We start from the raw sequence: 16,645 nt of genomic DNA on the forward strand, positions 1-16,645 counted from the left end.
AATTTAAATTTAAATAAAAGTAAGTAAAAAAAGTCTCAAAAATTTAAACAAAACGAAAAAGGTAAAACAACTTTAATGCTAATAAAAAGACGTCAATAAATTGTTTTTTGCTAAAATTGTATTATTTTAATTTTATTATTATTTTTTTTTTTTATTATATTTCAATTTATTTTAATTTATATAATTTTTTCATATTTAATATTTTTTTGTTGTCATATGTTTACTTGAAATTTTACCAAATTGCACACATGCATAAATTAAATACTTATCTACGAATATTTCAATAAATTAATGTTCACGCTGCTGCTAATTTAAAAGTGGTTTAGTCGCCCACGTAACAATAAAAAAACGTTGCTTCTTTTTTATTGTTGAAATTTCCGTTTTAATAGCGGCAAAAACGACACAGTATGTTCAACTGCAATTTTAGGTGTTCACGCAATAAGTGGGTGTACTAACATTATTTTTCGGGAAATTTTATTAATGCATAGGCGGCTATGAATAAGCATCTAATAAATGATCAAAATTGACACGAAAATAAGCTTGAAATATTATTGCATTTATTAAAATTGATGGATTAATTTTTTAGCTTGATGCAAACTAAAAAATTATTGTTTAATTATTATATACTAAGTTAAAGCATATAAAAAGAAAAAAAATCATGTGAATATCATGCGAATTAATATTAGTTTTTTGTTTTGATGAAATTTGATGAAACGTGCAGTAGCCTTTGAAAATAGTAAAAATTTAAAGAAATTCTTAATAGGTTAAAACGGTTTATCCGGATTACCGGCAAAACTAATCGTACTATAGAAAAAAGTTATGTGACAAAGTTGTAGGTAATGAAAAGATCTACAACTTTTGTAGTCACACCTTTTTCACATAACCCTAAAACTTATGTGAAAAATTCATATATAATATATATATATTTATTTTGTCTTGTACAAAAAAGTTTCTTTCCTAAAATATGTCCCAAACGCACTGTACTCTTTTTTTATTAAATTATTTCGATTTTTAATGACAACAAATAAAAACAAATTTTCGATCAAAAATCCTCACAAAAATTTTTCAGATTATTTTAAAAAACCCGTAGGCTTTATATTTGTTGAAATCTCTACCTCACCTTACTACCTTGGTATAAAAAATATATATGGTACATTATAGAAAATTACCACAGAAATTTGTCATTGCCAACTAATGCAGCAGTGAATTAGAAAATGAAAGTAAAATGTTGACTAGTTCAATGAAAAAAGTATTGAGCTGCAACGGCTTGGCAACACAAACTTTAGAAGTGAAAAATTAATGTATACGAACTCATGAAAAAACAATTAAATAAAATATACGTAATTACAGTGCAAAAAAATACATTTATCTATGTATTAGTGTTTACTTATATGAAAAAAAAATAATAATAAAAGAAAACTAGGCAATTAGAATTCAGCGTGACAATGAAAGGCGTTGAAAAGGCGTGTTGTTTGACTCAGCGTGAAAAGAAAAAAAAGCGAGCAAAAATCCAAAGGAAGTGCCATTACGATCAGCTGATATTCATATTCACTCGAGCTAAATACTGAGTGAGTGTGTTTAAGCACAATCATAGTGTCATTAAATTGGCAAACAACGACGTTGTTTTTCATGATTTCCGAAAACTAAAATGACTATATGCTATAAAAAAGAGATGATTAGTTTGTGTAAAAAAGACAGATAACAGTGAATTGTAAGGAAAAAACTAAATAATTTTTCTTTTCGCTCATGTGTTAAATTCGCCACAGCGCCTCACCCAAAGCAAACGGAAAATCTTCATAAGTGTTTTGGCGTTGTTTTTGTTTTCCTTCGGCACCTTTTATTTTGTAAAAAATAAGTTATTCCGCAGCGGTCGTTTGTGCAAGAAAACGGAAATCGAGAAGGCGTAAAATATTTTCAGGTTTCATGTTAATTTTGCGCCTCATTACTCACTCAAGTGAGTGTAAGTACGTAGTGATGCATAAGCGAGTGAGTGGCGGTTTGGAATAAATGCTTTGATTTTCCATAAACAAAACAGTTTCTTGTGTTTCGTTATTGTTTTCTATTGTTTTTTTTTTGTTTTGTTTTGTTTCCTTGATTTCAACTAGCGCATTGTGTATCTACATACATATATGTATTACTATATATATTTTAATAAACTTTTTTTGCTTTGTTATATTTTTTTTTAATTTTTGTTGGTGGAAAATTTGTTACAGTTATTGTGCTAATTTCTGGATTTAGCTGTTTGATTCCTATGAGTGGATGAAAATGATCAATATTTGATTTTCATGCAAGATTTGCAGATTTTTGAACTGAGTCGATCAAGAAATAATAATAACCATAATAAAAATGTATTGCTGGTCAAAAATATAACTTGAAATTCTAAAATAAATTTTAAAATATGAAACTCTAATATATAAATTTATATTTTTATTGCATATTTTGATATCATTATCTCGCATGTTTTAATATTTCTATAACGGAACTCATTGAATTTCTGCACAGCGATAAAATTTTTTCTTTGAAACATTAAAAATACTTCGAAGCTACGTATAACAAATTCTAAATACTTAAAAAGTACTCATTATACCCAGAACAGGGTCTATGAAGTTTAAACGTCCGAAACGCTATAATATAAATATAAGAATGATCAGTGTGATGAGGTCAGTCGACAAAGCCATGTTTGCATGAACTAGTCCATTAGCTTTTAAGATATCAATATGAAATTTTGCTGCACGCGTTCTTTTTTCCCCAAGCAGCTACTTTTTTTTTTCAGAATAGCCTATATCGGACCACTAAAGAATATATCTGCCATACAAACTGGCCGATCAATATCAGGTTCTTGTATGAAAAACTTTTTTATTTGACGAGTATCTTCACGAAATATTGTATGGACTATTGTGAAAAACAGCGACCATTATACTAATTAGCTGCCACGGAAACTGACTAACCAAAATCAAATTCTTGTATGGAAACCTTTTTTGTTTGTAGATATATTCACGAAATTTAGCAAAACTATTGTCCAAGGCAATACTACAATCTCCAAAGATATTGTTCAAAACGGATCAATGTATAACTGCCATACAAACTGACCAATCACAATCAAGATAAAGATCTGTTTTATTTACTTTGTTTTTTAAATATTTTTTTGTTTAACAACTCACAAAGCATTTTAAAAGCCTGCAATGAAATTTTAATGCACACCTTGTTTGAAAAAAAAAAAAAAAAACGGTTTCTTGTAAAAAAGAAAAAAAAAATGTTTAACTTATTTTAAGTGAAAAATAAAAGAAATAATTTCTTGTAAGCATTAATGTTCATTATGAATCAATACATTTCTGGGAATAACTCTTGGCATTGAGAAATATTGCAGAAAGACAACAGACAGACAACTGATAATTAAGAATAATCCACGTAACAAGTTCAGAATCATGTGACATCAGAAAATCAGTACAAAAAACTGCTTGTAAACATTTAAACATAATTTTACTGCTCGAGTTGTTATTTACATATACCATTAATTATTTTTACTATTTTTCTCACACAAAATACCGGTATTTTAACTTGACTGTTGGCGGTTAAGAAAGTGACGCAATAGCTTGAGCTTAACTGCTTACTCATCTGTGTTAAACGGTTTTAACCATATTTACATACAAACATACATACGGGCATGTAATCATTAATAACATTACAAACGTCTTGGTGTCTCTATACAAAGTTTTTAAACTTAGAAAATTCGTTAAATTTGTAATTTTTTTTTCATTTTGAAAAATCCGGATTTTTAAACCAAATATGTTGTATTCACATATTTATAATATTGCCGTATTTAAAAAAATTTTTTTTTGGATTAAATTATATTAAAAAATTGTATTTTGAATTTAACATGTATCCAAAAATACTATCAGCACCGTAACTGCACCGAAAAAGTGACGCAATCAAAGAACACTTGTTATTCGTATTACCAAAATACCAGCAAATCTTGATATGCAACACATTTCCAAATGATAAAAGCATTCGTTATGCATTTGACCCAAAATCGGCGTTAATACTATATGACAAGTGCTGAAGCTAGACAAATTCCATTTAACCCTTTTACTAAGCAGATCACATCACATCATGTATGTCTGGGCGCAGTTAGTGCGAAATAAATCACTTTTGCTTAACTTTTATTGGTTTATAGGTATACACAATATAACTGAAATAGATACGTACAAGTTATATATATGTATGTAAGTGTGTGTGCATTTTTAAAAGTATTTAAGCACTTAATGATAGAATAAATAAAGGTGTGTTATTTTGGTGTGCTGTGCTATTGTCGCCGTTGACTTTGGCGCTTGGCACGGAACATTGGATTCCGTTGGTCGAAATATTTCACCAATTTGTTTGCTTTTATCGCCTTGTGGCATTGAAATACTTGCAACTGATAATAAACTAAGTATTTTACGAAATATACAAATTGCGATAAAACTTCCTTATCTACTGATAACACTGGTTATCTATGGTGGTGCTCTAGTTATGTGTTATTTATTTGGAAATTGAAGCACCTGTAGTTGACGTAAGTTGGCAAAAAATATCAATTACGTGGTTAATGCAAATATAGGTATATAGGCATATGCATTTACATTATTACTAATAATTTGAAAATTTTCCAAGAGTTTACTCAGAACAAACGTTCTATTTAACCTAGCTTCCACTCAAGCTTATCTTATCTGTAATGGTTATATGCGGAAGTATGACTTTTGTTTTAATATTAAATTTGTTAGACTCTTACAATGTTTACATTGTATGCATTGAATAAAGAAACTTTCTGTTTGCCAGCGCTGCCGCTTATACCAAAATTCAAAAATGCAATTATCAAAGAAATCATTTGTCTGAAAGCTGCAGTGCTTTCTCTTAGGATGCAAATATTCACATTCGAAAATGTCACAAAGACAATTCTGCAAAGTTCCCATAAAGAGTCATCGCAAAAATAAAATGTTTACATAGTTAGCAATAGCTTCAGTATAACTAGGTTCCACTTGCATCATTTATTAATTCGATTCAGTGAAGTTCTGAACGTGAATATTTGTGAAAAGCGGCTTTCATAGACCGTGAATTTACCGACCTCAATTTCAGATTTGAGGGAAATGCACAATTACAGGGAACATACAAATAGTAACATTCGATTGAAACCATAGCATAACGACATTAAATACAGGTTGAACAAGGACTCTGAATTTTGAAAATTTTTTTGTATCGCTTCAAACCTCAAAACTCAAACCTTCCCTATTTAGTAAAATTAAAAAAAAAAAAAATTAAATAATATTTTGTTTCTGTTCTCATAAGTACTGATTCTTCGATTTTTTCGGTTTTTGTTTTCTTTGATAACATATATTTCAATTCGGTTCGTAGTCGGGTATTAAAACCTTTCACAAATATAATAATTTCGAATATCATGAACAATGTCATTGACTATTTCGATTGCATTTGACTTTAAACTGATATCGAAAATGTTATTCTTTTCTAAATAAACTTAAGTAAATTTGAAATATCCACTCTTTCGAGAATAAATAAATTGCCATTTGAAGCTTAAAATTCTGTCATGTTCTTTAAAAACTCTAACCCTAATCCATTTCAGATAAATAAATCAATCACCCTAGCATATAAATACAATATCCTATATGTTATAAATAGCAAACAACAAAAATATGTTTCTAACATTTGCTAATTATAGATATGGCTTTGTTATTGTGGTTCAACATGCTGGCGTCGAAGCAAAAAATACATATATATATATTTATAACTATGTACTTGTATTGTACAAGGGTACATATTTTTCTATCATTTACAACACATTATGTCTATGCACACTCTATTTTGATAGCAGCTCTTTGTTCCCCTTTTGGCTAAATATTTATTTTGTTTTGATATTATATCTGCCTCATATTCTTGTTTATGTTTTAGTTAGTTCTGTGTAAAGCACACAGAATACTGTGTCGAAGTTTAACTGCTTCTTTTTGTTATTTCGTTTTTACGTTTTAGTTTGACAAGTTTATTTAGGATTAGCTGCCTTCGACTTCTAGATGTTTGCATTTTTTCGATTTTATGTGCTTTTGTGTTGAAATTTCTGAGGTGCATACTTGGTGGACTATAATTATGTGTAGTTATGTCAATGCATAAGGTGCTTGGTAAAAATTATTACTGTGTTGTTTGGGTGTTTAGAAAAAATCATATTCAAAGACAATTAAAAAGGGTGTGCTGTTAGCTCTGCTAGATATTGTTAATAAATATTAATCTACATATTTTATTATGAAAGTGTTAAAAGTGTTTATGCTTAGTTGCTATTTATACCGTTATACCTTGACATCATTGTCTAGTATTGGGGTGATATAGGGTTCCTAAGGCTATAAATTTTGTAATATTAAAATTAAAATTTTAATTTGCATATTTGGTTACTATTTTTTATTTATTATTTTGTACTGTTTATGTACATTCTTTCAATACAATTCAGTTATATACATGTATTTATGAATATTAGGGTGGGTAAAAAATAAATGTTTTTTCTATCGCTCCGTACTCTGAAAAATTGGTTGATAGACATCTCTAAAAAAGGCTCTCCAAAGATGAGCGTTCTAGTTACAATTGAATCTCCTCCGCTTAACGATTTTCTATTTTTTTTCTCATTTCTTATATTATATATAGCTCGCTTTCCACTGCTTGAAAAAATATCTCGTTTCATAGATTTTGTAGGAAATTGAATGCTCTATTACGATTTTTTCGTAAGATAAAGCGTTTCAAAAATATTAACGATTAAAGTTTGACTATTTTAAAGCAAATTTGTTTTTTTTTTTTTTTTGATTTTGAATTTTATAACTTAATGAAAAAACATAATTTTAAATTAAATTGCAAAGTTCAAATGTTTCGCATAATTTTTTGATTAAGTTAAGCGTTCACGAAATATTCATCTCAAACATTAATGCCTATCAAAGGAAAACAAACCAAAAGGAAACAAAAAAGAGAAAAAAATACCATTTTTGTTGAGCAGTAAATTTCCTACAAGTGTATGCAATTAAGAGTTCATACTTGGAGAGCCTTTTTTGAAGGTGTCTATCAACCAATTTTTCAAAGTACGAAAAGACAAAAACTATTAGAATTTTTTTACCCACCCTAACATATATTTGTTTAAATGAACTCCCTTACTCTATGTCTAAATTATATTATATTTCCAGTCATATGTCTGTACTTATGACTAGTTTTCAAAGATCTCGATTCGCAAACACATTGCCGCAATGTCAATTGTCGACGTCAATAAACGACTGAAGATAACGAAAAAAAAGTAGTAATTAATTATGCTGTGTAGTTTCTGGCTTGACAAACTGCAAATACAAAAAGCTAAATAAAACATGTACATACAAGTGTATACCTACATATAGATATGTATGTACATTTGTAGTAAGCGGTTACCATTTATTAAAAGCCGAAGTACATGAAAATTGAGTAGATTTTTTGCTTTGCAAAATACGTTTGTATTTGTGTGGTTCTAAAATTAAAGCATCCAACTCGTAGATAAGTTAATATATTCATAATAAATAATGTGAATTATTCAATTATTTATTTTTTAATTTATTATGGATTTATAAGTATTATATCAACTGAAACGAATATTATATTTATCTCCATTCGAAAGGAACTTCTATTCAGCGACTTCTGCTAATTAAGTTTAAGTTTTCTATTCCAAGAGCTTAGAATTTATTAAACAAGTTTACCATTAAATATGCAAATTTTTAATTGCTCATGCCTATATAACATCTGTATAGATATATATTTGATTTACTTTTTGGATTAGAAAAACGATTGAGAAGTGAACTAGCGACTCTGGATTTTTCGAAAGAAAGCTACCCCAATCATTAGTATATTTCATATATTTTATTTGTTGGGCCACGTGTACTAATATAAAATAAAAATTAATGCGTGTAACTTTCATATACTTGACCCAGTGATACCTTACCACCGCAATTCGCATTAATACTAACCGCAAAACAATTCGAGCATATAAATCAAAACCACATTAAAGAAAATATATTCAAAAACAAAATAAAACAATTTAAAAATATAAAAAATCTTATTATCTACAATAAAAATCTCAAATCAAATAAAAAAGAACATTAAACTGTGCTCCAACCAGGGTTTTTAATATTGCACTAAAAAGACGATTGAATTAACGTTTTCTATTTTGTAATCCCGAAAAACTAAATTAAAACTAATATAAAATTTCTAACCCTAAATACCGGATTAAAAGTAAAAAATATACCGGTTTGCAAAATAAGAAAATGTTTATCCCAAGTTTATCATTATAAATACAAAAAATAGTGTTTTTTGAAATTTGTTTACATTTAATAAGTATGTACATTTGTAAAATACTTTTAATTATAGTTTTTTATTAAGAAATCCTATATGCAAATTTTTCCATTTTATTCCCTCTTTTTTCAATTTTTGATATAAAAAACAATGTTATTATTTCTTACTCTAATTTTTGAATTAAAAAATATATTATCAATTTTTAATTCAGATTTTATGATTAGATATCAAATTCCCAATTTTTAATTCCAATTTTAGGGTTAAAAATTAAATTTTTTTAAATAAATTCGTCATTATTAAATAATAATTAATTTAATTTTTTAATTTCGGTAATTTTTTCAATACTTGTACTTGTGCTCGATTTGAAGAAATTAACTAATTGCCAAATTAGTATTAAATTAGCAATACATTTTTATAAAATTCTCCTGCAACTTTGTAAAACGTCAACTGTAAATTGTGTTGACTGGAAAAGTCGATTTTGAGTAATTATCGTTCACTTTGTTTACACCGATGTTTCACGAACAAAATCATTGTATTTCTCTTACAGCTGTCAAGTACTAAGTGAGCGCCATATGTCAATTTACGTCTTAATTTGCTTAGCTAATTGGCCTGTAGTAACATAATATGAAATATAATGAGAAGCAGCATAAAAAAATTTGTACAGAAGGACATAAAAAGGGTTTAAAATTGTATTTTCTTAATTAAAACTAAATAAAGACCTCTAGTTGATTGGATAATAATTGATTAAATACGCAAATGTTATCAGTGCTGTATGATCAGCTAATAGAAAGGCTTCAATTGCTAAAGATTATGAACGCTAGCAAAAAACTTGGTAACACTAATTTCATATATTTTATTTTCTATGCTGCCGTTTTGTTGCGTGAGATCCAAAATTGACTTTTTTTGGTATTTTGTGAGGCTGCCGCACTGGTGTAGAGGTTTGAGGTAAAACAAACAGTTCTTCAAAATATTAAACTTCCAAACATATTTCTGGCTCGAAAAGCCTTCTCATAAAATTAGCAATTCGAAGTCAGTTTAAAGCTGCAGGTCCCTTAATTTTGTCACATATCACAAATGGCAGATGTTGCTCGAAAAAGCATTTAGTAGAGGAACTATTTAATTTGTATTAAGTATTTTTTGATATATTTTTATAAACACTATCCGTTCAAGTTAGGCAAAAAACTTTTTGGAGTTCTTTTTTGTTGCAATGGACTTCGGATTATAAAAATATAATTCCTTCGGTTAATGAAATATATAATTAATTACTTTCATACGGTACACAAGTTTTCCAAATGCGACTACTTGATTACTCATTCCCACTAAACGAAAATAGTTTTTCAAATAAATTTTTTTTAACAGAAGAAATTAAATGCGGCGATTGATTTAATGCCTGGAATGTGAGGCTACGATTGATTTTAATACTCTCATATATATTTTCCCGCCATTAAAGACTGATAAAAACCGTTATACCATAGCAAATTAATTCAACTGCAATTATTTGTTGCCAAATTTTTTCAATAATTGCACGTCACGCCGCGATGCACCGATAAAAAGTGAAATTAAATAACTTTCGCGAGTCTTTAAAATCGCTAACATTAAAGGACTTTTAATTGCAGACCATCAAAATACCAGCAACATTTTATTTTATACCATGAAATCTACATTTGAATATATTTCAAATACTCGACGATTAAACTGAAATTGTTTGGTGATTTAAAAGTAATTTCTTCTCTTTTTATGTACAAAAAATATATATAAAAACCGTTATGCCAAGTTATAAAAAGTAATCTGCAGCACATGCAAATCCGAGAGTAACCAATCAACAAATAAAATTAAAAAATCGAAAAAAACGCGCGTAAACAACAACTGCAATGCCAGCAATTAAGTAAATCATGTAACGACGGTTGCACTTCAGCGGAAAAACGGAAAATTAACAAAGGAAAAACAACAACACATCGCTGCCATCCATCAATTGCTGACGAAATCGTTTAATCGTTTCACAATTACAAAAATCATTTTTCTTTGCCGAAAGTAGTAAAAACAAGCGTTTAAAATGAAGCGCTAACGGCACACGGCGGCTTCGCCAGCGGACTACCGGAGGAAATCGGTGTCGTTTGACTTGGCAGCCAATGTAAGTGTGTTGACCTCAACAGCGGAGACGTCAAAGACGAGCAGTGTATACCACGCGCCGATATTGCAGAGTTGCTAATAAAACCGTAAACATAAAAACAGTAATAACAACAAGAAAGTGACATGTGCCAAAAAGCCTGAATTGGTGGAAAAAGCGCTCAAACGCTGATTAGACAATTTAAACGCTAACTTAGTGCGCGAACTACATACATACAGACAGACATAACTGCAACTAGATTTGCCAACGATGCATGAGTTGCCATTTCAGTCAATTTCTTTACGAATTTTAACTGAAAATTGTAGTTTAACAAACTTTATTAAAATCCTCTGTCAGACGCTGGTGTGCCCTAAGTTGTATGCGATTACTTATGACTGTCGAATTTTTATACCCTCTCATATTTTCTTGTATGTTATGTATTTACACATATTATTGTAGCTGTGTCCATATGTATAATATTTTTGTATTTCACTTTGTGTTCCGATTGCAAAACACTTGCGCTTGCCTATTCGTTGTGTCTAATGCCAGTTGCGCATGTGCATAACGCGAAGATGTGCTTTAATTGACCCACAATCGCTACTAACACCAGCAGCAGCAGCACACGTAATAAAATTTGTAATTATTGCATATGCCAAAGTGCAGCAAAAAATAATATAAATTTTAAACAAATTTATATAAATTTTATATAAACAATTGCTTTAAATGTAAAAATAAATGTATAACATATATACTAGAAATGTGATAACTCATGGAGATTAGTTGACTTCAATTAAGAATTTTAGCAAATATTAAATATTGTGCCATAGCTCGCATGTAAGTAAATAAATCTGTTTTTAAGGAGGTATTCTAGTCTAGAGGCCCGAATTACGATAGGCATGATAAAAAAATCGATATATTTAATATTATTGTTTTTATCATTTACTTTTTCATATCTCAAGAGCACACATATTAACTAAAAAAAAATACATGTAGTTATTAGCTCTTGAAATACAGGAAGCAAAAAAAAAAACACGTCGCGTCCTCGTCATCATGATTTATTTCCTTGGGATCATCTGACAACTAAAACAACGACGGATTCTTGATAAGTACAAATATTGTATGAACCAATAATCAGCTATTTTACTTTCTGTAAGATTAAAAATATACATAAATTTGCAAATAGTTAATTCTAGAGAGTTTTTTTTTAATATATAAACTATCGAAATACTACAAAAAAAAATTTAATTTAAATTAAATTAAATTAAAAATTTAAATTTAAATTGAGAATTATTGGTCTCGTCAGTTGAACCAAATAATATTCAAGAAACATTTTTGTTTTCCTTTTTTTCAAATGCATGAAAAAATTTCCACTCTTAGACACTGACGTGTGCATACCGCATATGTATTACGTTTTACTTGCGGTTGCGTTTTCTTATTTCTTGGTTTTTATTTCTCTTGCATTGAGTTGCAACATTAACTGCGTTTTCACGCCACAATTACGCAAAGCATTTATGCGCTGCCTGTTGCCATACTACAAGTATGTACATCTGTATGTGTGTGCTAAAACTGCGGCAGACAAATTACAAGCAAAGTGCGAAAACCACACACACTCATACATACATTGCACATACGAGTAGCAATATAAGTGATCATAGCAAATCATTGTTTCATTCCATTGGCATATTTCTGTTTTAATTCAATTATTTCTGCCATTCTTTGCATGCAAATTCACTCACATGTGTGCATTAAATTTTTATATTGGCGATATTCACGAACATTTTTCCCACAGTCATCAGTGCTATAAAAAAAACAGTAAAAAATAAAATGAAACTAAAAATGCGAATATTATATACAATAATAATTTCTGTTACTCTTTAGCTTTTAATGAAACAAAATGTTGCAAGTGGCTGAAAGCTAGATTTTAAAATTTTGCCCATATTTATTTTTATATGATATAATGAATAAATGAAGGGAAAAATATTATATTTCAAATGAAATTTTTAATTTTAATATGTTTCCATTATATTTTAAGGGTGGTCCCTAGTGTGCCAATCGATATTTGTGGAAAAGAAAAACTACTTTGCCAATGGTTTTAAAAGTATAGGGGATTATTTATACATATTTTAAGAACATACAATCAGTTTTTGAAAAAAAAAAAATTAAACATATTAGTTAGAGATAAAAAGTTACCCTCTATCCCCTCGGTTCCGGCCTTCTTGGGAATGAATCCCAAAAAATAAAAAATTCTTAACTAGAAGACATTGTGCGTACAATGACCTACGGTCGAAAACAAAATCAAAAATTTACAAAATGGTGGCGTTTGAAATGCAAATTGAATTTTATCTCCAATTTTGATCGTTTTTGGCCTGCAAAATTGATCAGATCAAAAGCTTGGTAGATCAAGAGACTATTACAAAACATGCAGAAAACATTTGATAATGATCGGAATAAAAGATAAACTAAATAAGTTAATTAAGCTATGCGGCTATATTTTAGAAAACTGTTACTCAAAAACTATTTTAAATATCCATTTAAAATATTAATATGTTGTTTTTGAAGATATAACCTATCGAATTATGAAAAAATCGTTTTTTTTTCAATTTCACGCTAGGTGAAAGCGCCTCTGAAATTTATTATTCTAATGTATTGAATATATTTATAATTTAAAATTTTACATTTCAAACTTATTTGTGTTATTGCCTTTATATGCCTAGCCCCCTAGATATTACAGCAATTGCATTGGAAAATGATTGTTTTGCTTTATTAAACACATTTACATACAATTTTTTCTCTTTTGTCTGCACTGCATATCCAGAATTAATATGAAATATTAAATATTAATTTCCATGCATTTAAATGCAATCACGTGCCTTACCTGTACTCATATCTAATTATTCCATGTTTTCTTGCATAGCTTCGTAAATTCCCGCCTGCCTTAGTAGGTTGTTATGTATGTGTTTCCCAGTACACGGTGTACATTTTTATATTCTATTTAATTGCTTTGCTAGAATAGAATTGGCTTTCACTTAAAGCATATATACATAGAAATGCACTTCTACACACCAACGAACATACATACATACGTGTTTCCAGCGAACTAAGTTCTGATATTGGTTCTGCATATGAATACAAATTAAGTTGTAAATGCGTTAATATTTTTTATTTGATAATTTTAGTCAATGAATAGTACTTGTATTGGCCAAATAAGCCAAAGGCACAGCACATACTGGTATGTACATTAGGGTGGAGCGAAAAAAAAAATAATTTTATTGCTTAGCCTGGGGGTAAAATTTGTAGATTATAAAAACAGACAATTTTTGGCAAAAAAAAAAAAATTTAACACCTAGAGGCGGCGCACTCAGTTTTAAAGTAAATTTCGAGTTAAAATTTTTTTGGACAAAAAATAATAATTTTTGGTTTAACTCTTCACGTTTATATAATATATAACGAATTTGACGGTTTTTGACTAAAAATTTATGTAAACGCTTAAGGAAAGCATGTGGTCATTTAAGACAATTTTTTTAACTGCAATAATGACTACAAAAAAATTTTTAAGGCTGATAAATTTTAATTGGAAAGAGGACTCTCCACAGCTTCTAGAACACTTTTTTTTACGAATTAAAAATTTCAACTCGAAAATTTACTTTGCAACTAAATGCCAAAAATTTTCTTTATTGAAAATCTACAGATTTTACACCGAGGCTAAGACGAAAAAAATTTTTTGTCGCTCCACCCTAATGTACATACACCTCTATACATTATTAACAGGTATGAAAGCTTAGGCCGATTTCCTTAAAGTCATTCATTTATTAGACTTTTCTAGGTAAAATTTGTACGTTTTATTGACAGCTCTCAGAGAAGTATAATATAACGTAATTCATGTTTATATTTATGACATTTAACTGATACGTACATTTATATATTACATTACTGTATTTAAGTGTGCAAACTGAAATTTTTCGTTTTGTCAATATAATAAAAATCTGAACATGTACATATTAATGAGTTCCAAAATTCAATTGGCCCACGGTTAATTGATTTTCATTCTCTTGATTTGAAATACGAATTAGCGAAAGAAGTATGCCATTAATTTTCATCCACTAAGGGGTCAAATTCAAAAGGTTTCTGGCAGTGAGCTAGATGTTTCTACTTAAATAATTCTCGAATACTAAAACAAAAAAAAAAAAAAAATTATTATAACAATGAATAAAAATAATCGAAAGATTAGTCCAAATTTAGATTATTGAGAAAATTGCCGGTTCCACAAAAAAATCGTTTTTGTGAAAAAATCTTATTTCTTCGATCATTATCAGACAACTATATTGTTATTAATTAATAATATATTGTCGTATGAAATTTGAAGTCAATCGGTCCAGCAGTTTCGCAGAAATTTTCCTCACCGACATTGAAAAAAGCCTTTCGTTAAAACGCGTTTAAATTTTAGGAGCCGATTACAGCAAGTTGAAGAATTCTCACAAATACGCTCATATCTTCGAAACTCTTTGCCGGATCAACTTCAAATTTTCGTAGATTATTTTAATATATGTGCATTCCATATATGCAAACGACTTTACGATTTAAAAAAACATAAAAATGGATATAACACCTTAATTTAAAATTTGTTTCATTTGATTGTGTGTTTTATTTTTTACGGTGTTTAATAAAATTTATACTTAAATTTAAAAATTAAGTAAATTTATACTGATAGAAGTCGACGTAATCGGAGCCATTTAACTCGAGCAGAGTTAAAGAATAAAAACTGATAAACGGAACATAAGGAATTAATATGACTAAATTATAAATATGTTTTATAACGTTATTTAATCTATTACTGAAACTTTTTCTTCCTTGTTTTTCGTTATAGAATTTGATTAGCTGACATCTGTGCTTAAAAAGGAAATACGTCTCGGCCTTTTCACCATTTAAAAGGTAAGTGAATAATTGTAAATTCACTGTGGTAAAGAAAAATACTTCATGGAAATAATTCAATTAATTGGTGATTAATTCAATTAATTTTAACGTAAATTAAATTTTATATCCACGAGGCATAATTGCCAAAGTAAAATTGTTGCCATATTATATTTACTCTATATTTTTATGCGCATTTTTACTGTTATATGTTATTAAACATTTAACTCCCATTATAAAATCGTACTTTATTTTCGCAATATGTAAAGATTTGTCATCCGAACAAAGAAATACAATATTACGTAATTTACGTCCCAGTCGTAGGTTGTATCTTTTTTTCTTCGTAAAATTTTTTCTTAAACATGTTTTACAGATTTTGATAAATTTTTAATAAGGCAAGAGTATTTACTGCATCCGCTATATCGAAAATGTGGAATTTTTCAAAAATACTATGAACTTTTGAAAACCACTTCTATTCTATTTAAAATTCACACGGAAAGTTCTTTGACTTTAACAAAACATATGTATCTCTTTTTGAACTCTTTGTGTCATTCTTATAGTCTTCACATTTATATCTCTGAAAAATAAGTAGTCTAAGCAAGATAAAATTAAATATTAGAAAGCACAGTTATTTCGTACATAAAGCTATAATCGTTTAACCATGAATAATTTTAACAAAAAGCGAAATATACGAGTGAGTTTAACGCCATTACTTTAATGTCAATTTCAAGAGCACCAATTTAGTCACGATCTTCATTAGGCTAGATCAGGCGATATGAAATTCGCACAAAAAAGACATGCGTGTATGAGCAAGTATGTATATATATATATATGTATGTCTATATAAACATTGAGACACACAATTGTGAGTAAATTTCCAAACCAGTTCAGAATATGCGCAAAAACATCCATCCGTGAGACAGCAACGTAAGTCATCAGCGCGACGCAATGCCTCAAATACTAACGACACTCGACAGTCAACAACCAAAGTCAAATCGCCGCCACTGACAGCGTCAATGATAGCAGCACACAAGCTGCTAGGCAGTTGAATAGCTGCAGCTTGTGCGACAAGTGAGAAATAAGAAATAACATAAACCGCCAACAATAAAAAACGCAGCACAATGAAACGTCAAAACAAGTTGTTGGCGCTTTTTTTTGCCGCTTACCCCAGTGTGTGTCTTGAAGCCGGCCGGCGCTTTTGGGCATTCATAACTTGATCGATTTGAATCGACAAACGATCGTTGAATTGCGCTTTAGCAACACGCACACACACACACACTCAAATATATATTTACATGC

The 16,645-nt window shown here is 29.1% G+C and overlaps 1 protein-coding gene across 7 annotated transcripts in view; it reads left to right on the forward strand.

Annotated features, from left to right (window-relative positions):
- The window catches only part of wdp (Leucine rich repeat protein windpipe), a 68,179-nt gene that overhangs the window by 10,377 nt on the left and 41,157 nt on the right, over positions 1-16,645 (forward strand). For all 7 annotated transcript variants that reach the window (XM_070108427.1, XM_070108428.1, XM_014248174.3 and 4 more), the window contains one exon: positions 15,303-15,367. The gene's annotated coding sequence lies outside the window, so the exon portion shown is untranslated. The remainder of the gene's footprint in view (positions 1-15,302; positions 15,368-16,645) is intronic.

This window comes from Bactrocera oleae, chromosome 4 (genome assembly GCF_042242935.1).
Source record: "Bactrocera oleae isolate idBacOlea1 chromosome 4, idBacOlea1, whole genome shotgun sequence".
NCBI lineage: Eukaryota > Metazoa > Arthropoda > Insecta > Diptera > Tephritidae > Bactrocera > Bactrocera oleae.